General features: G+C 45.6%; 1 protein-coding gene across 1 annotated transcript in view; it reads right to left on the bottom strand.

Moving 5' to 3' along the window:
* KIAA0753 overlaps positions 1-25,039 on the bottom strand; it is a 100,306-nt gene that overhangs the window by 75,100 nt on the left and 167 nt on the right. The gene's annotated exons all lie outside the window — the stretch shown is intronic.

Raw genomic sequence — 25,039 nt, 5'->3', positions numbered from 1 at the left:
TGGAGGCTTTTTCCCCTTTGCGGGATCCCGTGAAAATTATGAAAAGTGCATTTGATTTTCTGAATTCCTTAGTCATGGATAGATTGTGTAACATCTTCTCACTTCTAGAGTATGGAAGGACTACTCCTTAGCGTTAGCTGGAGCCAAGGAAAAGGTAGGCAGTACTATATATCCTGAGTATGATGAAAAGATGTAGCAATCTTAGGAATAAAGGCCGGATCCGTTCGGAGAACAAATCGATCCGGAAATATAACTAAAAAAAAGGATCTGCGATTGACAAGGCCTGAATTTCACTGATTCTACGGGCCGATCTAATTGCCACAAGAAAAATAGTTTTAAGAACCAATCTCCTCAGGGATTCCTCTAAAGGTTCAAATGGAGCTTTAGTAAGTCCTTGTAACACCAAAGATAAATCCCATTTGGGAAAAATTTTAAAGGCTGTCGGCCTGTTCCAAGCTAAGGCCTTGAAAAACCTAATAACTAAAGCTTCTTGTGATAAAGTTCTCTCAAAAAAAAAAAAAAAACTGAAAGAGCCGCCACTTGGGTTTTTAGGGTGCTGGCTGCCAGTCCCTTTTCCATTCCTTCATGGAGGAATTCCAAAACTGAAATTATATCTTTAACCTGAAGTTTCTTGAAAGAACACCAAGAATTTTATTTCTTCCACACCTTCAGGTAGATTGCTCTAATCACTTTTTTCCTACTAGAAAGAAGTGTGGCAATGAGCTTCTCTGACAGACCTCTGGCCCTTAAGAGGTATTCCTCAGAAACCAAGCTGACAATTGTAGGCGATCAGACTCCGGGCAATTCAGGGTTCCCTGCGTTAGAAGGTCCTTCCTGAGCGGAAGCTTCAAGGGAGGTTTCGTGGCTAGATTTAGAAGTGGTGCAAACCAAGGCCTCTTTGGCCAAAAGAGAGTGATCAAATATGTGGATTCCTCTTTGAACTTCCTGAGGACCAGCGGTATCAGCTGAAAGGGGATGGGGGGGGGGGGGGGGACACATAGCTCACGGGGAAGTCCCATGGATGAGCAAGGGCGTCTAGACCCGAAGTTTGATTCTCTCTGTGAAGAGAAAAGAATACTGGAGCTTTTGCGTTTAACTGGCTCCCAAATCGACCTGAGCATGACCCCAGATTTCTCCAACCATCTGGAAGACTTCCTGGTTCAGGCTCCATTCTGCTTCTAATACCTTTTTCCTGCTTTGGAGATCTTCCAGGAGATTCTGGGAACCCTTCAGGTGAATTGCTGTTAGAGAAGCCACATTTTGTTCTGCCCATGCGAGAAGCTGCATGGCCAGATCCAAGACGCTCCTACTCCTTGTTCCTCCATTTCGATATATAGGCTACAGCCATCATTTTGTCCGACTGGACCTGAACATATTGATCCCTGACAGCTTGTTGAAAGATCGAGAAAGATGGCCTTCAACTCCCGCCAGTTGGACGACCTCCTGGCCTCTGCCTTGGACCATGACCCTTGTGCAGTACGGTCATTTAGATGGGCCTCATGCACTTGCATCCATGGTCAGCTGTTTGTTTAGGGGGAAAGAACCACATCAGGCCCTTTGTCAGATCGACTGGGTTTCTCCACCACCATAGAGCCCTCTTCACCCTTGTAGCAATCTTGATTGGCTTCTCTAGGGGCTCTAGATGTGAACATTTTCGAAGAATATCTGTCTGGAGAGGGCGAGAGCTTAGCATGGCACACTGGATGGCCGGAATGGATGCGGGAAGCAAGCCTAAGGCTGCCATCGCTACCCAGACCGATACCCTGAGGTTGGTCTGAATCTGACTCACTGAGGACTGGACCTTTCTTATTTTTTCCTTGGGGGAGAAAAACCTTCTGAAGTACTGTGTTTATTGTGTACCCCAAAAAACGAATCTCCTGCGCTGGAATCTAATTGAACTTTTCCAAATTTAGGAGCCATCCCAGGCCCTTGAGTTGGGACTGAGTCTCCTGTAGGTTTGCGGACATCCGACTTCTGGAGTCTGCGAATAGCAAGAGGTCGTCCAGATAAGGGAAAATTGATATCCCCCTCAACCTCAATGGTTCCAGTGCTTCCACCATTACCTTTGTGAACACTCTGGGTACAGAAGACAGACCGAATGGAAGAGCTCTGAACTGCAAATGCCAAATCAAATCCCCCAAGTTGACAGCGAGATGGAGAAACTTTTGATACGGCTGAGCAATTGGGATGTGCAAGTAAGCATCCCTTAGATCTAATGACGTCATGAAACACCCTGGGGATAGAAGCTTTTTTACCAAGTAGATTGTATCCAATCGAAAATGTTTGTATCGTATAGACCTGTTTAAAATCTTCGGGGTTTAGAATCATTTGAAATTTGCCAGAGGGTTTCTTTACCAAAAAGATTTGAGAATAGAAGCCCCGGCCTTCCTGTTCCCTGTGGACTAGAGATACAACTTCCTGCTGCATCAGTTCCTGTAAAAGGGACATCATTGCGGAAGCTTTCTCTTTGTCTCTAGGGAGAGGAGTGACCAAGAACCTGCTCGGCGGAGTTTCCGAGAACTCCAGGTTGTAGCCCTGGGCGACGATGTTTCTGACGAATGGACAAAGATATACCTGTGCTCAAATCCCAATAGCTTGTTCATGTATTTGACTATCAGGTGCTAAAGGGGTGTGACCACATAGTAACACTAACCAGTTGATCTCCCCCACCTTGGGTCTTTATGCCCTGTGTTGGTATGGTGACCCAAAGCATTTGCAGTGGCAAAGCAGTGTAGGACTGGCCAGAAGAGGGATTACTTTGACGCAGTTGGTCAGCTTAAGCATGTATTACAATATATGTGAACTAAATATCCCCTTTTTTTTCATTGCATATAGTTTGCTGGAAAGGGTGTAGCAGTGTACAGATGGTCCATCCAGAATGTGTAGTGTTACTTTGTGGTCAGAACCCTTTAGCACCTGATAGTTCTAAAACATGAACAAGCTATTGGGATTTGAGCACAGGTATATCTTTGTCTGCTACAACGCAGATTAGTGACCAGATCTTAGGTCGGAGGTCTAAAAAGCACACTGTCTCTTCCTTTACCCCTGTAAGAGGACCAACACCTAGTCTTTTGTTCCTGCCCCTTCCCCCTTTAGGACGGAGGAAAAGGGCAAAAATCTTTAAGAGGCGGTTTATTTTTAGAAGGGAAAGCAGGAAAAAAGATGCCCTGGGACTTTGAGTTGAGATGAGCACAGAGGGGCCAAGAGATGTAGTAATACAAATAAATTTATTGAAAATGTAACAATCATAATATATGACCACATGTACATACATGAATAAAATATGCTTGCAAGTACAGTAAAGACATTGCATAGTTGAACTGGAGCATCATAAAACTCGACGCGTATCGTGAGGAATATAGCTCACTTCTTCAGGAGTACATGCTCATCAACTGGTCTGAAAAGTATATAGAGTATCAATATCAATTGTAAAAATCTATACATGTATCATATTGTCTAACAAAGTATAGAGACATATGAAGGACCCTATGCTGGGAATACATACTTGCAATGGAATGAAGCCAAATTAAATGAAGTGCCACTGTAATCCCGAGGCGGTGGTAAAGGCACAGTCCGGGAGCTGGAGGTGTGGGGGTGACAAACATCCCAATGGGGAACAGATGGGGGACAATAGAGACCAAGAGATAGTGAGAAATGTCCTTGAATATCCGTGTATGCTGCTGAGACAAATGTGTGTAAGTATGTAAGTTTGAGTATTGCATCACATGATAATGTAGCAAAGAAAAAAGTAATAGGAGTATTTTCAAGTGTGCATGCATTACTACATCACATGATGCAGAGGACATCAATGGGAAGTATAGCAGAAACACCAAAAGAAACATGGTTTTAGGGGCAGGAAAAGAAAGAAGGCAGTAAAGGAAAAGAAAAAAAAAGAGAAAAAAAATAAGGAAAGGAAGAGAAGCAAAAAAAAGGGGGAAGTGAACTGACCAAATGTGAGTGAAATCATAGTGCTCAAAAGGTGAGCTCAGGTATATATCTTTGTCTGTTACAACAAAGATCAGTGACCAGATCAGAAGTTGGAGGTCTAAAAAGTACACGGTCTCTTCCTTTACCCCTGTAAGAGGACCAACACCTAGTCTTTTGTTCCTGCCCCTTCCACCTTTGGGACGGAGGAAAAGGGCAAAAATCTTTTGAGAGGCGGTTTATTTTTTAGACGGGAAGGCTTTCTTCCTATCCACCGTTCTATCCAGGACTGATTCCAGATGAGGTCCGAACAGGAAATCCCCTAAGAAAGGAATTCCGCACAATTTGGTCTTGGAAACTGAGTCCCCTGACCAAGTCAAGAGCCAAATAGCGCATCTCGCTGAGTTGACCAGTGCTGACGACCTAGCAGACAGTCTAATTGATTCTGCAGAGGCATCGGCCATATACTTGACTGCTTTCAACAGTAAAGGGAAGGATTCAAATCTTTTCTCGAAGTCCCTGCTTCCGCATGTCCTTTAAACTGTTCCAACCAGCACTCCAGATTACTGGCAACCACAGTGGATGCCAATGCTGGCTTAAGACTGGATGAGGTGGAATTCCATGCCTTTTAAAGGAAAGAATCAGCTTTTCTGTCCATTGCAGTCTTTAAGACGCCCATATCCTCGAACGCCAAATCTGTGCGACGAGAGACCTGAGAAAAGGCTGCGTCTACCTTGGGCCTTTTAGTCCACACATGGACCTCACCATCTTCGAAGAGGAACCTTCTCCTAAATGTTTTGGAGGAAAAAAAGGGCCTTCTCAGGATCTTTCAACTCTTTTTTAATTGTCTCCGACAGAACCTTATGTACTGGGAATACCCTATGTTTGGATTCTTCCAGTCCCTGATACATTTTATCATGCACCGAGAGCTGAGCCTTTTCCTCTTGGATTTCCAGGGTAGTATAGATTGCTTTAAGCAAATCATTTATTTCTTCTAAAGATAATTTATATCTAGAAGCTCTGGAACTATCCTCTTCTTCCTCCTCATCTGTATCCTTGAGGGAAAGAAGTGTACTTGCTCCTTCCTCTGAGTCACTGGCCCCTGCCAACTTTGAGGTGAATGCTAAGGAGCTGAATAAAAGTACTTTGCTGGAAGTCTGTCTGTGTTGCTGGCATCTTGACTAACAAGGAATGAACTGAAATTAAAGTATCTGTTAACTCTTTCACAGATGAGAACAAATCCTTACATCGTTCTGAAGATTCTCTTTTACGAGGTCTGCTATGCAAGTTTTACACAGTGGCTTTGGCCAAGAATCTTTTAGGGGGTTTTTACAAGCAGGACACTTCCTTTGTACTGAGGAAGACCCCTAAATTTAAGCATAGACTTGACCTAAAAACAAACAAAAACCAGCAGTCACCTAACAGCTGCAAATAATTATTAGACTACCACCACCTAAAAGGACCACCTGTGCCAGCAACATTTAAACGACAGAAAATTCCCAGTCTAAGCTGTAAGGCTGAGAAACATATACACAGCACTTACAGCGCAGGACTCCCACAGGAGGAACACACAAAACACAAAAAATAAGGCCAAAAGTAAAGACAGAGGCACCACTGTTACCCCTCTTACCTGGGCCTGGCCAGTGCTCATGGCGTCTGCATCCGCAGCTGCTGCAGCCCTCTCCTCCATGTCGTCAGAGTGTGCAGCAGAAGTAACAGAAATTCTGTCTGTTTACAATCCCCGCTTCCAGCGTCCCCTCACCGCGAGACCAGAAGCGGAAGCATCGCCGTTCGATCTGCCCCCTGACCCCTGTGTTCCAGCAGCCGGAACCACAGCCGCTACGCCCCCACTGAAAGTCCCGCCTACCGGAAAATGACGCACTCCCTGGCCGGGACCGACATGCGGGGACTCCCGAAAAAAACGGGTCCCTGTCCTAACTGCCTACTGGCCCAAAGCCCGCGGAACCTGGGCACACAGGCGGGATCCCCCGACAAGTCACTACTCCACTGAGCTGGAAGGGCTGGGGACTCTGGATAACCCCCCCCCCCTCCACTGGGGGGGTTGCTGGGATGGTCACAACCCAGAAAAAAAAAAAAACAGAGGTAAGCCTACCCTTTCTCCACCTGGAGAGAGCGCAGCTGTGACGGAATCCGGACATCGACTGGGTATCTCCGCCAAGAAGCTGCTTCCTAAGCTCTGGAACAGGGGATCCGTGAATCTGGCTATAGTTACCCCAAGAACGTCAGTACAAGTTTTGGAGTCAACCAGAATCAAATTGTTTATTCAAACACATGCACAAAGATATACACAGTGGGACAACTCCTCCCCCCTTAGCAGCCAATCCACATACACATATACATCCCATAATAAGTTTATATTAAGGCAGACAGAAACAATAGAACAATGGAATGCAGGTACTTAACAATAACAGACCCCACCCCACTAGCAAGGGTCTATGAGACACTCCTGCAATATTCTCGCAATCTGTAAAGTCAAGCCGTTTATCTTTATATATTTCTTGAGGGGCATTGTCCAGAAATATTATTGTCCCAAGTGTGAAAGAGGTCCTTCACTCTTTCAACACAAACCACACATATAGAACACAGGATAACGGGGGTAACACAAAATGCTGAGTCCGGTGTGGTTGTACAGCGAGTCTGATTAGTGCAGACCCGACTGGGGTTCTTGGTCACCCTGTGCCCCTAATAGTTACAGGGTGACTTACACATAGGAGGGGTCGGGGAATCTGGACAAGGAGTTTCCCAACCTCCCTAAAGCAATCTGGGTTCCACAAGCCCCCCAGCCAAAGTGACTCACGTCACAGCAGCCCCCCTGACTGGTTCTTGCAGTGCTTCCACCATGGCAGGGGAAACGCAATAACTGAAGGCATGGTGGAAGAGGAGGATTTAAAGACTGCAGTGTTTCCTGGGAAATTGGGTGGAGCTACGTTCTCTCCAGGTGCTGTCCTGAAAGGCGATTTGGGAAAGTTAACTCGGGCAGCTCTATACTGCCTCTCGTTCTGTTGTGTGTAAGTTAGCAGAGTAAAGGGGGGCAGAGGATACTGCTGTAGGAAGAGGAATATGAAGGAGCAGAGGACACTACTGTGGAGGGGGGGGGGGGGAGAAGGCAGAAGACACTAAAGCGGGGGGGGGGCAGAGGATACTACTGTGATGGGTGAACTGTGATGTCAAGTTGGGGATCTTGATGTGAAGGGGGACTAAGGACAGTGAGGGCAGGATCAAACCTGAATCGCACAGGAACATGGAGCAAGTACCAGTGTGATTCAGTGCAATGCGATTTTCCACCCATTTATTTGAATGGGCTGAAATCACACCAAAATTGCACAAAACGAGTGCATGCTTTAGGTTTCACAAATGCACCATACCAAAATTGTGTGCAGTCTGGTACAGACAAACACACTGCATTTGTGATCTGCATTTGGGATGTCATTAAGAATATTCTGACATTCACTGCAGATGATTTCACAGGCAGTGCTTTTAGAGCATGGTGTGGAAAATGTGCACAGAACATTTCTTTTCAGCATTGCATTCTGGTGTGAACCAGCCCTAAGCAGGGCCGGCCTTAAGTGTTCAGGCGCCCTGTGCAAGCTAATCCTGTGGTGCCACACACACACACACACACACACACACACTTTCTTGCACCTTTTTTGCACTTTGACTTTTCTTTTTAATGATCACTAATAACTTAGCCCCCCTTACATTAGAGACCCCCCCACAGAGCCCCCTTACATCAGGGACCCTCCCAGAGCCCCCCCTTACATCAGAGCCCCCCCCCACACAGAGCCCCCCTTTCATCAGAGACCCTCACAGAGACCCCCCCAACACAGAGCCCCCCTTACATCAGTGACCCCCTTCACAGAGCCCCCCCCTTACATCAGAGCCCCTCACAGAGCCCCCCTTACATCAGGGACCCCCCACAGAGCCCCACTTACTTTAGAGACCTCCTACACACAGCCCCCCTTACATCAGAGACCTCCCACACAGAGCCCCCCTTACATCAGAGACCCTCACAGAGCCCCCCTTACATCAGAGACACCCCTCACAGAGGCCCCCCTACACATCAGAGACCCCACACACAGAGCCTGCCCTTACAGAGCCCCCCCTTACATCCGAAACCCCCACACAGAGCCCCCCCTTACATCAGAGACGCCCCCCACACAGCGCCCCCCCTTACATCAGAGACCCCCCACACAGACCCCCCCAGCATCAGAGACCCCCCCACACAGAGCCCCCCCTTACAGAGACCCGAATACAGAGCCCCCCCTTTACATCAGAGATGCCCCCATACAGAGCCCCCCCTTACATTAGAAACCCCCCCACACAGAGCCCCCTTACATCAGAGACGCCACCACACAGAGCCCCCCCTTACATCCGAGACCACCACACAGAGCCCCCCCCCCCTTCAGGGTTCATACACATTTTCACCAATAAAACTACATGACTTTTCCATGACTTCACGTAAATATTCATGACCTAATGTTTCATGAAATGTCTATGCATACATGTTAAATAAGAAGAAAATCCATGTCACACCCAGCATATTTTTACTAAAATAAATGACAATCTTTGTAGTGTACAGTACCTCTGCAGTTAGGGTTTCGTTTCTGGATACAGCGTGACTCAAAATGGTCCCTTGCTTTACAATAGATGAGATGGAAGCACCGCTGCCGCAGCTGGGAGCCGGTGTCACTTCAGGCGCACGGGTGAAAAAGCCAGCGATCGGATTGGAAGCTGTCAAGCAAGCAGCTGCAGACTGGTGCTTTGCACCTTTAGCGTGGCTAGACAGCACTGCCTCTCCCATGTTCGAAATGTCAAACGTTTTACGACACACACTGTACATTTAGCGGACATGATACAGGAGAAGGTCAGAGGCTGCGGACATGATATAGGACAAGGTCAGAGGCTGCGGACATGATACAGGAGGTGGTCAGAGACTGCAGACATGATACAAGAGAAGGTCAAAGACTGCAGACATGATACAGGAGGTGGTCAGAGGCTGCGGACATGATACAAGAGAAGGTCAAAGACTGCAGACATGATACAAGAGAAGGTCAAAGACTGCAGACATGATACAAGAGAAGGTCAAAGACTGCAGACATGATACAAGAGAAGGTCAAAGACTGCAGACATGATACAAGAGAAGGTCAAAGACTGCAGACATGATACAGGAGGTGGTCAGAGGCTGCGGACATGATACAGGAGGTGGTCAGAGGCGGCGGATATGATACAGGAGGTGGTCAGAGGCTGCGGACATGATACAGGTGGTAGTCAGAGGCTGCGGACATGATACAGGAGGTAGTCAGAGGCTGCGGACATGAAACAAGAGAAGGTCAGAGACTGCAGACATGATAGAAGAGCACAGGGGGGGGGGGGGGGACTGGAGAGAATTAAGGGGGGGTTTGGAAAGCATTGCAGGGGGGTTGGAAGGCGCGGGGGGGAGCATGGAAAACCAGGGGATGGAGAGCACTGTCTGGGCGAAACTGGAAATCACTGAGGGGGGAGCCAGGGAGCTGGGGAGCACTGGGGGAGCCAGATGAAAAGCACTGTGGGGAGCTGAAGAGCACCGGGCAGACTTGTATAAAGTACTCGAAATTTCTACTTGAGTAAAAGTACAAGTGCTCGATCAAAAAGTGACTTGAGTAGAAGTGGAAGTGCTCACAGAAAAAGTTACTTAAGTAGAAGTACTAAAGTATTCAACATTTTTTTTACTTAAGTATTGCAAGTAGTTTTTTCAAAAAAATTGCTACTTAAGTACTAAAAGTAAAAAGTACCAGTAGTTTTGAAAAAAAAATTCTACTCAAGTACTGAAAGTAGAAGTACAAGTACTGTGTTATGTAGTTATTAAAGAAAGAAGTCAAAAGTTTGAACATCATATTGTTTTTTATTATTTCAAATGATTTATTCAAATCATTAACCTGTGTTTGTTAGTAGTTTCTTGATGCACTTTAAGCGCTGTAGCACCATTTATTTGTTTGTTTCATATTTTCTTTTTATTGGAAAGATTTGGTATAGCAGCTTTTATTATACACAGCCTTTATTTTCGTATGCGCTGATTTACAAATGACATTATACACATTTTTTTGAGCTTTATGCAACCTGCCATCTACTGTTCTGGCAGTGGTAATTTTTTTAAAAGTAACGAGTAACTATGCAGCACAAAAAAAAAATACTTGAGTAGAAGTATCGAAATCATCGAAAAAATGTAGTGAAGTAAAAGTAGAAGAAAAAAATTCTACTCTGGGAAAGTACAGATACCGCATTTCGGTACTTAAGTACAGTACTTAAGTAGTTCTACTTCGTTACTATACATCTCTGGCACCGGGGGGGGGCTAAGAGCACGGGGGGGGACTAAAGAACACTGGGGGGGGGCTAAAGAACACTGGGGGGGGCTAAAGAACACTGGGGGGGCATTTTTACATTCAGCGTATAGCACTGGTACAGGTAGGTGTCCTTCCGGGTCCGCAGTTTGCCCTTACTGTCAGTCACTGGCCAGCAGCAGCCGAGGAGATGCCCCAATCAGGCAGCGGGGAGGGCCGGCCGCGGTTTGCCTGGAGACACTGTGACTGGCTAGCAGCAGCAGTAACAGCCGGGAGATTATCAACCAATGAGGCAGCGGAAGCGTCACTGGAGGGCGGGCCGGCCGCATGAACGTGATGACGCGGGGGTGCGGTAGCCGAAACGGTTACCGCCCCCTTCCGTGTAATCATAAAATAATTAAAATAATTAAGCATCCGCTCCCCGCCCCTCCACAGTAATTTAATTCCATGACTTTTCCAAAACCTAGTGTGTTTCCTAATTTTCCATGACCTTTCCAGGCCTGGAAAGTGTCATCTAAAAATTCCAAAACGTTTCCAGGATTTCCAGGACCGTACGAACCCTGCCCCTTACATCAGAGACCCCCACACAGAGTCCCCCTTACATCAGAGACCCCCCACACAGAGACCCCCTTACATCAGAGACCCCCCACCACACATCAGAGACCCCCTTACATCAGAGACCCCCCCCCACACACATCAGATACCCCTCCCTTACATCAGAGACCCCCACAAAGAGACCCCCCTCACATAGAGCCCCCCTTACATCAGAGACCCCCCCCACACACAGAGACCCCCCTTACATCAGAGAGCCCTTCCTTACATTTATTGCAGGAGAGAGAGAGCTTACTTACCTCACTATGGAGGCTCACGTTGTCTGCAGCTTTTATTTCTTTCTTTAAAACTTCCCGCCCACACATCTCCGGGGAGTCTGGGCGGGCAGACCCAGGAGGAGAAGGGGCGGGAGGAGGAGAAGCTGACAATCTCTCCTCTGGCGTCCCTGCAGAGAGGAGGAGAGGAGGATCGGCGGATCGGAGGCTGACCTGTGTGGGATACACAGCTCAGCCCTGCAGCTAGGAGACCAAGGCACAGCGGAAAGTAAGCGGCAGCCGCGGCTGTGTTAACCCTCTCCAGGCCGCGGTCGCCGTTTACCTCCAGCTGTGCGGCCTGATCATCTGCAAGCTGTGATGGCCGCACGGCGCCCCTGTTGCCCATGGAGCCCTATGCGGCTGCACAGCTCGCACACCCCAAAGGCCGGCCCTGGCCCTAAGAACAGGATTGTGATATAGGAGGAGAGGGCTGTGATGTGAAGGATCTGAATCATCGCACAAACTTTGATTCGGACCTCTGCTTGAGAAGAAGAAGATTTTACCGATTGGACCTCTGTGAATTTTAATCTCCCCTGATCTACAGAATCAGTCTGCTGAATTTTAAATGGGGTAAGCTGCCTGCAGACATCGGCAGTCTTTTGAGATACAGCCGACTATGGATAGGAAACAATTACATGTCAAAGTAGAATCCACATCACATCCAAAAATCCCCCGGCCAACCCTCTTGATTTGAAAAGGCACACACCTGTCTTTAAAAGGTCCCACACTTAACAGAACACAAACCAAGCCATGAAGTCCAAGTAATTGTCTGTAGACCCCTGAAACAGGATTAAGCGAGGCACAGATCTGGGGAAGGGTACAGAAATATTTTTGCAGCATTGAAGGTCCCAATGAGCATAGTGGCCCCCCCATCATCCGTAAATTGAAGAAATTTGGAACCACCAGGACTCTTCCTTTAGCGTGCTGCCCAGCAAAACTGAGCGATCAGGGAGAAGGGCCTTAGTCAGAGAGGTGACTAAGAACCCGATGGTCACTCTGACAGAGCTCCAGCATTTCTCTTTGGAGACAGCAGAACCTTCCAGAAGAATAACCATCTATGCAGCACTCCACCAATAAGGCCTGTATGGCAGAGTGGCCAGATGGAAGCCACTCCTCAATAAAAAAGGCACATGACAGCCCGCCTGGAGTTTGCCAAAAGACTCCTGAAGGACTTTCAGACCATGAGAAACAAAATTCACTGGTCTGACAAAACAATGATTGAACTCTTCTTTGGACAGAATGGCAAAAGTCATGTCTGGAGGAATCCAGGCACCACTCATAACCCAGCCAATACCATCCCTACAGTGAAGAATGGTGATGGCAGCATTATGCTGTGGGGATATTTTTCAGCGGCAGGAACTGGGAGACTAGTCAGGATCGAGGGAAAGATGAATGCAGCAAAGTACAGAGACATCTTTGATGAAAACCAGCTTCAGAGCGCTCTAGACCACAGACTGGGGTGAAGATTCATCTTCCAACAGGACAACGACCCTAAGCACACAGCCAAGATAACAAAGGAGTGGCTATGGGACAACTCTGTGAATGTCCTTGAGTGGCCCAGCAAGAGCCCAGACTTGAACCTGATTGAACATCTCTGGAAAGATCTGAAAATGGCTGTGCACCGACGCTTACCATCCAACCTGACGGAGCTTGAGAAGTCCTGCAAAGAAGAATGGGAGAAACTGCCCAAAAATAGGTGTGCCAAGCTTGTAGCATCATACTCAAAATCACTTGAGGCTGCAATTGGTGCCAAAGGTGCTTCAACAAAATATTAGGCAAAGGTTGTGAATACTTATGTACATTTTATTTTTCCATTTCTTTTTTCTTTGTAATAAATTTGCAAACATTTCAAACAAACTTCTTTCACATTGTAATTATGGGATATTGTTTGCAGAATTTTGAGGAAAATTATCAATTGAATCCATTTTGGAATAAGGTTGTAACCGAACAAAATGTGGAAAAAGTGAAGCGCTGTGAATACTTTCCTGGGTGCACTGTATGTGGGGAATATAACTGGGATTTCTGCTTTAAATATTCTAATAGGATAATTTGGTTATTTTGTTCACCCCCATGCATGTATATATACAGTGGTAAATTTCCATTTGTTATGCCAACCACAACTGCATTTAAAGAGGCGTTTGTACTTTTTGCATTGAGACACCATCAAGCTGTCCTGGATTCTGAACACATGTGTGCATTCAAATTTGATGGAACTAAATATTCCATTCACAGCCTTATAAAGGTTTACTGATACTACTAAAAATTAAACGTGCAGTTTCAGGCAAAACTAAACGTGAAATTTCTGGCAAAACACAACCATACCCCAAACGCTGTAGTCAAATTCATACAGCCTTTCCCATCCAACTCCCCTTTTATCATTCATTTACACCTGGTCAAAGTATAAAATATACCCTCTGGATGCACAGATGTACTGTATATCACCACCTGTGTGAATGAGGTCTCAAAGTGTATTTCTAGGAAATCATTTTTTAAGGTTGTGGAGTGGGGGAAGGGTTAGACCCTCTGTCAAAGTTGTATTCCTGCCCTAGTCTCCATTGGGAATATCACCCCTATTTATGTACTGTTGACTGCTGTCACTGAGAAAGAAAGCAAGAGGAGATCCAAAATTGTGAAGCTGTGCCAAAAATAGGAGGCAAGAGAAAATCTAAAGCCCCGTACACACGTACCGATGGTCGGCTTACAAATGTTCCTCTTTTCTCCCCGGGATGTCGGTGTCTGCTGAAAAGTGCAAAGACAGCACAAGGACAGCACAAGAATTTTGTCCGCCGACTGCAGAAGTGATGTCATGTAATGGTTAACTTTCCCTGTGTTTTCTATTTTCTGAGCATGCCCAGTCTTGCAAATCTGCGGTCTGTCGGCCGAATTGTGTACTGACAGGCGAACAATCGTCCGTTCTGGTGTCGGCATACAAATATTTTCATGTTTGCACGAAAGACTTTTGTCCGCGGATTGTGCGCAGACATCTGTCGGAGGCACCATACTAACACGCGTACAATCGGCAGATCCTTCGTCCACCGACGTTTGTATGCCGACGATCGGTACGTGTGTACGGGCCTTTATAAGTACAGTCGCTTGCAGAGCGGAGAGGGAGGTGTCTCAGCCCCCCTGCCCTCTATGGGGGATCGGATGAGAGCGGACCGCCTGTCCGCTCTCATCCGATCCGATCCGATTACTGAACGGATGGAAAAATAGGGTTTCCATCCGTCCAGATTTCACTGACAGGATCGGATGCGGATGGCAGCGGATGTCAGCGGAGGTGTCTCCGCTGACACCCGCTGCCCCATAGAGCTGCATGGAGGATCCGATCAGATCCGCCTAAAAAAACTGACAGGCGGATCTGATCGGATCGCCCGTGTGAAAGAGCCCTTAGTCCGTAGGGTTTAATATTGAGTTGGCCCACCATTTGCAGCTATAACAGATTCAACTCTTCTGGGAAGGCTGTCCACAAGTTTTAGGAGTGTGTTTATGGGACTGTTTGACCATTCTTCCAGAAGCACATGCGAGGTCAGGTGCTGATGTTGGATGAGAAGGTCTGGCTCGCAGTCTCCACTCTTATTCATCCTAAAGGTGTTCTATCGGGTTGAGGTGCAGGCCAGTCAAGCTCCTCCACCCAAACTTGCTCATCCATGTCTTTAAGGAAAAGAGAAAATTGGCCCACGGGACTCTAGACGAGGTGGGTGCTAGTGGCTGGAGATCAATAGGATGCACAATACATGTGTAAAGCAATGTATGATTTTATTGCATCATATAAATACAAATAATAACAACATGTACTCAAATAGCACACGGCATAGCTCAATAGCTGAAATATAAAATGTATAAAACATGAACAATGTTACATCGCATATAAGCAAACATCTTGGTGTGACCGCTTGATTTTCATGATAGCCTGAGTAGTATATTAGAATTCCATATTGATACAGTAGATTGCATAACGAACTGACGCATTTCAGGAGCAACATCTCCCTTCTTCAGAGTTCAGTATATTCAAAATATATTTTACATCTGCGGGCGGAGAGGGTCCACCCTCAGCGTTCCTCACCTCTCTACCTCACATCCATCACCCACCTGCCATGGACCCCCCCCCCCCCCCTCTCTCTGGTCGCCATCTTATCGGGACCCTTCAGCTCCCGGGTCAGACATGGTCCGCCGCTCCCACACGGGAGTCCAATTTTTCCATTCGGTTTTTTATTTGATCCGTGAGTATTCCAATACTCCTTTAGCCTTGATTATTTTATTTAATCCTTTTATACTCTATTTTTTCATTTTTTATCCTTTACTCCAACCCATTATTAAAAAAAAATTTTTTGTAGATATATTTTGCATATACTGAACTCTGAAGAAGGGAGATGTTGCTCCCGAAACGCGTCAGTTCGTTATGCAATATACTGTATCAATATGGAATTCTAATATACTACTCAGGCTATCATGAAAATCAAGCGGTCACACCAAGATGTTTGCTTATATGCGATGTAACATTGTTCATGTTTTATACATTTTATATTTCAGCTATTGAGCTATGCCGTGTGCTATTTGAGTACATGTTGTTATTATTTGTATTTATATGATGCAATAAAATCATATATTGCTTTACACATGTATTGTGCATCCTATTGATCTCCAGCCACTAGCACCCACCTCGTCTAGAGTCCCGTGGGCCAATTTCTCTTTTCCTATATATATTTTGGGATGGAGGCGTGCTTTGGTGGGAACCAGACCATTGTCCCTTGTTATCCATGTCTTTAACCACTTTACGACCGGCGCACGACGATCTACGTCGGCACTCAGCCCCGGCCAGGCAAACTGACGTAGGCCTACGTCAGCACAATTTGCCGGCCCTGTGCGCGCTCCCGCGCGTCCCCGCCGCCGATGATGACTCGATTGGGTTCAGAACCGATCAGTCATCAGGTCCAGGCCAATCATTTTTGGTCTGGACCTGTTGATCGGTCCTGCCCAATCAGATCATCCTCTAAGCCTGTGAAATGTAAACACAGGCTTAGAGGAGATGTGCCCTCCCCCCACAACGGTCTTTTTGGATCCAGCGTGAGAGGAGAGCACATCTTACTGTGAGTACTGCACCAAGCACACCCACACACAGTTAGATAGGCACATTTCACCCCCGATCGCCCCCCCAATTAACCCCTACAGCACCTGACACAACACACACTATATACAGCATATACCTATATACCTGTATAAGTGTGATTTGTGAACAGGTGTAGCACTTGCGACCCCCCCTTTTCCACTCAAATTACCCCCCACCCCCCCCTAATAAAGATTTAACCCACTGATCTCCCCTGACCCCCCCCCCGATCACCGCCGTTAACCCCTACACCCTCTGTCACATCAGCACTAATACAAACGCAATATACGGTGTTATTGTATTTTTGTATTAGTGTCATTGTGATCAGAATTAGCGCAGGCGACTAAGTTTCTGTCCCAAGAAGGTTTAGGGTCCCCGCCACCCGCCCAATAAAGATTTAAGCCCCTGACCCCCCCATGATCACCCCTACACCCCCTGCCATAACACACACCGTATACAGTATATAGCATTTTGCTATATACCCGTATAAGTGTGATTTGTGGTCAGGTCTAGCGCTTGCGACCCCCCTTTTTCCACTTGAATTACCCGCCACCCCCCCTAATAAAGATTTAAGCCCCTGATCCCACCTGATCCCCCCCTGATCACCGCTAGTTAACCCCTACACCCTCTGTCACATCAGCACTAATACAAACGTAATATACTGTGTTTTTGTATTTTTGTATTAGTGTCATTGTGATCAGAATTAGCGCAGGCGACTAAGTTTGTGTCCCAAGGAGGTTTAGGGTCCCCGCCACCCGCCCAATAAAGATTTAATCCCCTGATCCCCTCCTGATCACCCCTACACCCCCTGCCACAACGCACACTGTATACAGTATATAGCATTTTCTATATACCCGTATAAGTGTGACTTGTGACCAGGTTTAGCGCTTGCCACCGTTCCTTTTATCCTTAGGATACCCGCCAGTCCCTTCCAATAAAGATTTAAACCCCTGATCCCCCCCTGATCACATCCCGTTAACCCCTACACCCTCTGTCACATTAGCACTAATACACACATAATATACTGTTTTTACTGTATTTTGTATTGGTGTCATTGTGACTTGAGGTTGCGCTAGCTAGCTAGTTTCTTTCCCAAAGGAGGTTTAGGGTCCCCGCCACCCCCCCCCCCAGATCCCCAGCGCATAGTTTAGAAGTAACCCCTTGATTGCCACACACGCACGCACGCACCTAAACTTCCATTTCTAGTATAGTGTTTGAACAGATCAATATCTGATCTGATCAGAACTATACTAGCGCCCCCATAGTTTAGGGTTCCCAAAACGCGGTGTTTGCACGATCAGTACTGATTCCGGCCAGCACCTGCGTTTAACCCTTTCACCAAGGCAAGTGTAGTAATCAATAGATTACTGTCACTTGCAAAAAAACACAAGACACAAAACCGCTGTGTTAGCAGAGTCAGGCCTGATCCCTGCTAGCATTAGCAGTTTTTTTTTGTAGCGCTTGAAATAATCTTCGACAACCAGGTGCTTTTATTACCTGTGAGTCGCATCACTGTACGAGTAAATTTAGTTACCAAAATGACCAAACGTTCGTACAGGGATGAAGAGCTTATCAGTTTTATGCTGACCGAGTCATCTGATAGCGAAGGGGAAGCTACAATGACCGAATTAGTGTCAGTATATGAACCTGATGACGGCAGCGGCTCCCTGACAGATAGCTCCGACGACAGATGGGTCCCTGTTAGACCCAGGCGTACCCGACCCCATTCTGAAGTTGTTGTGATGCAGGAATCGCAGGGTGCTCGTATGGAGCAGAGTGTGGGTACTAGTGCCGCTCATCCTTCTGGCGACCTGGCAAGCGCCAGCGGCCTAGTACAACCTGGACCTAGTACAACCAGCACTGCAGTAAGACCTGGTGACGTGGCGAGTCCCCTAAGTGCAGTTGAAGCTGGTGCGGTGGCTAGCACAAGTAGTGGCCCGCAGCCACCGCGTATTCGAAGACAGGCCCGTAGAGCCCATAGTGCCCTCCCTGATGCGCTGGCATTTCCTAATTGGCAACCCACTGATACTACAGCGCCAGTACTTCCCCCCATTCACCGCCCAACCTGGAATCCACGTGGAGACAGCTGGTTTTACGCCCCTGAACTTTTTTGAGCTGTTCTTCACGGAAGATCTTTACAGATCTATTGTGGATCAATCAAATTTATATGCACAACAGTTCATCGCCGCCAACCCAAATTCACACCTTGCCAGACAATTCGGCTGGAAACCTATAACGGTTTCCGAATTTAAGATCTTTCTGGGCCTTTCCCTCCACATGGGCATAACTAAACAGAGTGAATTGCGGCTATATTGGTCCACTAGCCCAGTTCACCATATGCGCATGTACTCTGCCTCTATGTCCAGGACGAGATACGAGCAAATTCTGCGATTTATGCATTTCAGCGACAATGAACTCTGTCGTCCTCGGGGAGACCCTGCATACGATCGGCTCCACAAAATTCGGCCCCTCATAGACCACTTCAATCAGCGGTTTGCAGCCTTGTTTACCCCCGAACAAGTTGTCTGCGTTGACGAGTCCCTGATTAAATTTACTGGCCGCCTTGCTATGAAACAGTACCTCCCCAGCAAGCGTGCCAAGTACGGGGTCAAACTGTATAAATTGTGTGACAGGGCCACAGGCTATACAGTTAGTTTCCGGGTCTATGAGGGAAAAGATAGCTGTGTGGAGCCCCCCAACTGCCCAGACTACATAGGGAGCAGCGGTAAGATCGTTTGGGACTTGGTGTCACCCTTATCCGGAAAGGGGTACCATTTGTACGTGGACAACTTTTATACAAGCGTGCCACTATTTAGTCACCTTCTCGATTTACAAATTGGCGCATGTGGCACCGTGCGACCTAATCGCCGGGGCTTCCCCCAACGGCTTGTAGATTCCCGTCTTAGTCGGGGGGCGAGAGCCTGCTTGAAAACGGACAAATTACTTGCGGTGAAGTGGAAGGATACACGGGATGTTTATGTTCTGTCCTCCCTTCACCCAGACACGACGATCCAAATTCCTACGGCAACTGGCGTTATGGAGAAACCCCTCTGTGTCCACGAATATAACCTTAATATGGGAGGGGTGGACCTTAACGAACAGCTTTTGGCGCCGTATTTAGTTGCCCGTAAAGCCAGACGCTGGTACAAAAAAGTGTCTGTTTACCTATACCAATTGGCTATGCTGAACGCCTTTGTCCTATACAGGGCGTCAGGACGAACTGGATCTTTCCGGGAATTCCAGGAAGAGATCATCCTTGCCTACCTGTACCCAGGAGGCATGCCTGCCCAACTTCCCCTTCCAGATGCAGTGAGCCGGCTGCATGAGAGGCATTTTTCACATGTCCTCCCGAGTACCCCTACCCAAAGATGGCCCCAAAGAAGATGTCGTGTCTGTAGCAAGCGCGGATTTAGGCGTGACACCCGTTATTATTGTCCCAAATGTCCTGACCAACCTGGTCTCTGCATCGGGGAATGTTTCGAGCGCTACCATACACTAGTGGATTATTAGCGTAGGGTACAGCACGACACAGTGTAGGGCACATAAACACAGGGTCTCGAAGGATGTTGGATGTCCATCGACATTTTGAGAGACCCAAGCTGGAAGAGAAGATCGCAGAAGATCGCAGTCCCTCCCAAATCAAGAAGTAAAGGAACAGTTAGAAAGAAAAATAAAAGGATCCAAAAACTGTTGTGGTGTCAGTAATTTTATATGTCCTTCTACTCCTTCCTACTATACTTTTTTCAATGTCCTTTGTTTGTTTTTTCATTCTTTTGTGACCTGTTTCTCTTGCAGGTACTTGTCGGCTACCACGCATTGATTTTATATATTCTGACACAAACAGTGTTTGCGCTCAGCATATATGGATACCTTTGCTGATAGCAGCTGTGGTGATTTTCTGATTTCAGCACTGCAGTTAAAATCCTATTTTGGTATACGTGGATAGCGCCGTGTATACCCATCATTAAATTCAGTGGGTGGTTGTTTGGGCAGTTAATGATGAAGATCCAAAAACTGTTGTTGTCAGTCATTTTATATGTCCTTCTACTCCTTCCTACTATACTTTTTTTCAATGTCCTTTGTTTGTTTTTTCATTCTTTTGTGACCTGTTTCTCTTGCAGGTCCCTCGTCGGCTACCACGCATTGATTTTATATATTCTGACACAAACAGCGTTTGCGCTCAGCATATATGGATACCTTTGCTGATAGCAGCTGTGGTGATTTTCTGATTTCAGCACTGCAGTTAAAATCCTATTTTGGTATACGTGGAAAGTGTCGTGTATACCCATCATTAAATTCAGTGGGTGGTTGTTTGGGCGGTTAATGATGAGTAATACTACGCATTATTCCTGTGCTGATTTCTGATAGGTTCTCTTTTTTTCCGTTCAGCCCACAGGCTGCATGAAAAAAAAAAAAAAAACCTATATGCCAAACAAGGACCAGCAATGTACTGGTACGTTGCTGGACTTTGAGTGGTTATACCAGGATGATGCCTGCAGTTTTAGGCATCATCTTGGTATCGTTTTTTACAGCCAGCGGTCGGCTTACATGTAAAAGCAATTCTAGCAGGTAATTGGCCGCTAGACTGCTTTTACATGCAGTGGGAGGGGCCTCCCCCCCCCCACCGCCGCCTTCCGCAGCCTTCCATGGTTTTTCTCTGGCTCTCCTGTCCCACCGGTTAACCCGAGAGTGCAGCCGGTGGTTCAATTATCTAACCATAGAGCTAATTGGAGATGAGAATGGCTCCAATCATCTCTATGGCCTAAGATGCCGGAGGCTACGAGCATTTTATGACTTCTGTTTCGCCAGAAATAAACAGGGCCATTGGGAAATTGGGAAAGTATTTTATCACACCAATTTTGGTGTGGTCAGATGCGTTAAGGTCAGAGGAGAGATCTAGAGTCTAAAAGACCCCAATTTTTTTAAAAAAGAGTACCTGTCACCACAGATTGCTATCATAGGGGATATTTAAATTCACTATGATAACAATAAAAATGATTTAAAAAAAAAAAAAAAATTAAAGGAAAGGTGTCAAAATAACATAAAAAAGCAAAAGAAAAAAAAAAAAAAAAAAAATTGAGCCCCCCCCCTTACCCCCGATGCTTGCGCGCAATGGCGCACGCAAGCGGTGGTCTAGTGTCATATGTAAACCACAATTGCAGCATGCATGTGAGGTATCGCCGCGATCGCCAGATCGAGTGCAGTAATTCTTGCAGTAGACCTCCTCTGTAAGTCTAAAGTGGTAACCTGTAGAGACTTTTAAAGGTTTTCAAAAATGTACATACGTTTTTGTCGCTGCGCAGGCATGCGCAATTTTTAAAGCATGTCATGTTAGGTGTCTATGAACTCGGCATAAGATCATCTTTTAAATTTTACCAAAAAAATTGGAATTATATAGTGTATTTGTGCAATAAATTAAAAAAAATGTAATTTTTTCGCAAAAATTGCGTTTGGAAAATCTGTGCGCAAATACCGTGTGACAAAAAAATTTGCAACATCCACCATTTTATTCTATAGGGCCTCTGCTTTAAAAAAATATATAATGTTTGGGGGTTCAAAGTAATTTTCTAGTAAAAAAAAAATATTTTTTCATGTAAACAAAAAGGCACAGAAAAGGCTTGGTTTTCAAGTGGTTAGAAGAGTGGGTGATGTGTGGATAAGATTGAGCATAAAATGCCGGGACTGTTCAAACACCCCCCTAATGACCCCTTTTTGAAAAGTAGACACCCAAAGCTTTTTTCTGAGAGGCATGGTGAGTCCATGGAGTATTTTATATTTTGCCACAAGTTTCGGTAAAATTATTATTATTTTTTTTTTGTTGTTTTTTTACAGAAAGTTGTCACTAAATGATATATTGCTCATTATATATATGATATATTGCTCATCAATGTATTTTGGGGTGTCAGTTCACATATACCCATGGCATGTGTGAGCAATATATCATTTACTGACAACTTTGTGTAAAAAAAAAAAAAAAAATATATATATATATATATATATATATATTTCCCGGAACTTGTGGCAAAATATAAAATATTCCATGGACTCACCATGCCTCTCAGCAAATAGCTTGGGGTGTCTACTTTCCAAAATGGGGTCATTTGGGGGGGTTTTGTGCTATCTTGGAATTTTAGGGCCTCCGAAACTGTGACAGGTAGTGCAGAGGTGACATGCACAATTTACGCCATTAGAAAACCTGAGAGTGTTGATTGGTTTTCGCGGTCCTGTACACAGCTAGGCTCCCAAAAAGTCTCACACATGGGGCATCCCCATACTCAGGAGAAGTGGCAGAATGTATTTTGGGGTGTAATTCCACATATACCCATGTCATGTGTGAGAATTTTATCTTTTAGTGACAACGTTGTGTAAAAAAAAAAAATAAAAAAAAAAAAAATAGTAATATTCCCAAAACTTGTGGTAAAATATAAAATATTCCATGGACTCACCATGCCTCTTAGCAAACAGCTTGGGGTGTCTACTTTCCAAAATGGGGTCATTTGGGGGGGTTTTGTGGTATCTTGACATTTCAGGGCCTCCTAAACCGTTAGAGGTAGTGAGAAAATGCAATGAAAAATGTACGCCCTTTGAAATTCTGATGGTGGGGATTTGTTTTTGTGGTCCCGTACACAGCTAGGCTCCCAAAAAGTCCCACATATGTGGTATCCCTGTACTCAGGAGAAGCAGCAGAATATATTTTGGGGTGTAATTACACATATACCCATGGCATGTGTGAGCAATATATCATTTCAATGACAACTTTGTGTAAAAAAAAAAAAAAAATTTTTAGTCATTTTTCAAACACCTGTGACAAAAAAATGAAATATTCAATGAGCTCAACATGCCTCTCAGAACATTCCTTAGGATGTCTACTTTCCAAAAAGTGGTAGTTTGGGGGGGTTTTGTACTGCCCTGCCATTTTAGCACTTCATGAAATGAGATAGGCAGTCAAAAATTAAAGCTGCGTAAATTTCTGTATTTACACCATAGTTTGTAGACGCTATAACTTTTGCGCAAACCAATAAAAATACGCTCATTGAATTTTTTTTTTGTCAAAGACATGTAGCTAAATATATTTTGGCCAAAAAAAATTACATAAATTGAGTATATTGGATATTTTTTAAAAGACAAAGTTGAAAATGTCATTTTTTTGCAAAATTTTCGCTCTTTTTTTATTAATATCGCAAAAAATAAAAAGCGCAGAGGTGATCAAATACCACCAAAAGAAAGCTCTGTTTGTGGGAAAAAAAGGACGTAAATTTCGTTTGGGTACCACATTGCATGACCGCACAATTGTCAGTTAAAGTCACGCAGTGCCGAGTCGTAAAATACCCCCTGGTCGGAATGGGGGTAAAATCTTCCGGGGCTTAAGTGGTTAAGGACCTTGCTTTGTGCACCAGTGTGCAGTCATGTTGGAACAGGAAGGGTCCATCCCCAAACTGTTACCACAAAGTTGGGGCCATGAAATTGTCCAAAATGTCTTGGTATGCTGACACCTTTAGAGTTTCCTTCACTGGAACCAAGGGGCCAAGCCCAACCCCTGAAAAACACCACACCATAATTCCCCCCCCCCCCCTCCACTAAATGATTTGGACCATTGCACAAAGCAAGGTCCATAAAGACATGGATGAGCGAGTTTGGGGTAAAGGAACTTGACTGGCTTACACAGAGTCTTGACCTCAGATAGAACACCTTTGGAATTAGAGCAGAGGCTGCAAACCAAGCCTTCTCGTCCACATCAGTGCCTGACCTCACAAATGAGCTTCTGGAAGAATGGTCAAACATTCCCATAAACACACTCCTAAACCTTGTGGACAGCCTTTCCAGAAGAGCTGAAGCTGCAAAGGGTGGGCCAACTCAATATTGAACCCTATGGATTAAGACTGGGATGCCGTTAAAATTCAAGTGCGTGTAAAGGCAGGCATCCCAATACTTTTGGTAATATAGTGGGTCAGTATGGATGTCACACCACTTTCTTAAACTCAGTCTTTCAAAAAGCGAGCCTGTAATATATCCTTCCCCTTATCCCCCTTCCCCTAACATAACCAATCAATAGCACAACAATGAGCCCCTCCACACACGTCAAGGTGCTAGATGTAATCCTAGACTTTGACCTCTCCTTCAGGCCCCACATCCAATCACTGACTAAATCTTGCCACCTTTACCTCCATACATTTTGGATTGACATACCAAAGCATTACCAATCCACTCCCTGGTTGTATCCTGCCTCAACTATTGCAGCTCCCTTCTCGCTGGCTTACCTCTACATAGACTATCCCCCCCGTCAGTTTATCATGAATGCTGCTGCTAAACTCGCCCACCTTGCTAACTGATCTGCAGCTACTGCCTCTCTCTACTATCTCAACATATCAAAATACTAACTACAACATACAGAGCTATCCACAACTCTGTCCATAACTATATCACCAACCGAACCTTGAAATATCACTTCAGTCATCCACGCCACTTCTCCCCAAGACCTCCTGTTCTTTAGCTCACTCATCGCCTCCTCCCATAGTTGCCTCCAAGATTTCTCCAGAGCCTCTATAATCTGGAACTCCCGACCCAAACCTGTCCAGTTATTTCCTACTCTGTCCACTTTAGGCAATCCCTGAAAACTAGTTTCTACAGAGAAGCCTACCCACCTCCACCTATAAGCTGCACTTCAATCTTTTCCATCAGCTCTACACAGTTTTTTTTGTTTTGAAGTGGTACAGTTTTTGTACCACTTGCCCCTCTCTTTTAGATTGTAAGCTCCATGAGCAGGGCCTCATAATCCTCTTGTATAGAATTGTATCGTAACATTCTGT

This window comes from Pelophylax lessonae (genome assembly GCF_965119305.1).
Source record: "Pelophylax lessonae genome assembly, chromosome: 2".
Classification (NCBI taxonomy): domain Eukaryota; kingdom Metazoa; phylum Chordata; class Amphibia; order Anura; family Ranidae; genus Pelophylax; species Pelophylax lessonae.
The sequence above is the reverse complement of the archived record's forward strand: the minus strand, read 5'-3'. Positions and strand labels throughout refer to the sequence as shown.